Below are 1685 nucleotides of genomic sequence, written 5' to 3'. Positions count from 1 at the left end.
CGGCTACACAGGAAAACGCACACATTTTCAAATGAAAAAAGCATACATTTATAAGGGGAAAAAAGCACATTTATAAGAGAAAAAAAGCACATTTAGAAGGGGAAAAAAGCATACATTTAGAAGGGGGAAAAACACATTTACAATGGAAAAGCGCACACTTTCAAGGAAAAAAACATACACATATACAGGAAACATGATTTGCCCTTCTGAGCCACCGTGCATCTTCATAATTTGTATTAAAAAATAAATATCAAACAAATAATAATGAAGAGAAATCACTGTTATTGTTACTACCTACTTGTTAATTGTCTCTATACTACTTGATATCAGGAAAATACTGATAACCTATATTACCACAAACACACAATATGAAAGAAACAATACCTTTTTTAAATTAAGCTTTCTCCACATTCTCATATGTTTTGTTTATACAAATTTATATACAGTGATCTTTCAACACATTTTGTTCTTAATAATGACAGCCTGATATCTTTCTCGAAGAGCACAAAGTGTTTATTACTGGCTTAACACACCACAATGTTATAATCGTTGTTATTGTGTGACTCATTAAGTAAAGTCAGTAGAAATAATGTGAATTTTCTATATTTAAGATAACTTGATGATGATATTGTTATAATTTATAATACAGTATTTAGGGCTAATTAAAAGTGTACAAAATTCTATTTTTCGCACAGTGGGACAAGTTGTTCATTGTCTTTGCCTTTGGGCAATTGTTGTAAAGCTTACTCATTCACAAATACTTCCTAAATAATTTTTGCTTGTAATATTATTAGTTCTCAATTTCCTTTTAATATATTTATTGCATTTGAGTAACTCATGCGCTTAGCCTCATTTTAATAAAAAAAATCATTGTAATCATTTTTACAAAATATATTTAATATACAAATTCTGATTTAATCAGTTTCAGCTGTTGACTTCAGTGAGCTCAGTTAAATAATTTCATCTCACAAATTCCAACTACAGAGGAGTTACATGGAAAATCAACCCATGACATGTTATATTTAGCAAATATATAGGCTGTTATAACACAGTCCTCTTCTACCACAATATTGTTGGGTTCACCGTTCCACCAGAACCTGAAAAACCGAAAAGAGTGTCAAAAAAAAGAAAAAACTGAGGGAAAAAAAAATAAATTACAGTGCAGTGATGTCTTACGCAGTGATCAGTGGTGAACCGTCCACCCATTTAAAGTCACCCTCTCTGACTATGTCAGTCAGACCAATCCAAGCTTTATGGTATACAAAATATTTACTGATGAACTCCTGAAAGGATAATAGCACAATATGAATACAAATCATTTCTCAATATCTCTCTCTCTCTCTCTCTCTCTCTTTCTCACCTGTTCTTCGATGCTGTTTATGATCACCAGGTCTGCTCCTCTCTCTCTGCAGTACTTTCTGGTGTCATTTCAATTCTTCTTATCAGAAGAAACGTAGTAAATGCTCGAACTAAAAAATCTCCATCCTTGGATTTTTCAAGTATTACATAAGTTTTAATTCACAATACATAATGATTTATTTGTAATGCTTCAGATGTAAGTATTAATGTAAGTATTTAACATTCAACATTTGTACAGTCATCACTTGCCAAGTCTCCGAAGTCCTCTGTGAAGCTCAGATGTTGTCTGGAGTAACTGCTTACTTTCTGTAGTCACGTTGTTGTAT

The 1685-nt window shown here is 31.9% G+C and overlaps 1 long non-coding RNA gene across 1 annotated transcript; it reads right to left on the bottom strand.

Annotated features, from left to right (window-relative positions):
- Window positions 1-884: 884 nt before the first annotated feature.
- Window positions 885-1480, bottom strand: LOC128508328 (uncharacterized). The gene is made up of 3 exons (XR_008355896.1): window positions 1361-1480; window positions 1177-1283; window positions 885-1097 (listed from the first exon to the last, which is right to left on the bottom strand). It is a non-coding gene; the product is annotated as an uncharacterized LOC128508328 (long non-coding RNA).
- Between the last annotated feature and the right edge of the window lie 205 nt (window positions 1481-1685).

The sequence above is a fragment of the Clarias gariepinus genome, chromosome 20, assembly GCF_024256425.1.
Source record: "Clarias gariepinus isolate MV-2021 ecotype Netherlands chromosome 20, CGAR_prim_01v2, whole genome shotgun sequence".
NCBI lineage: Eukaryota > Metazoa > Chordata > Actinopteri > Siluriformes > Clariidae > Clarias > Clarias gariepinus.
This window is presented reverse-complemented; position numbering and strand designations above follow the sequence as displayed.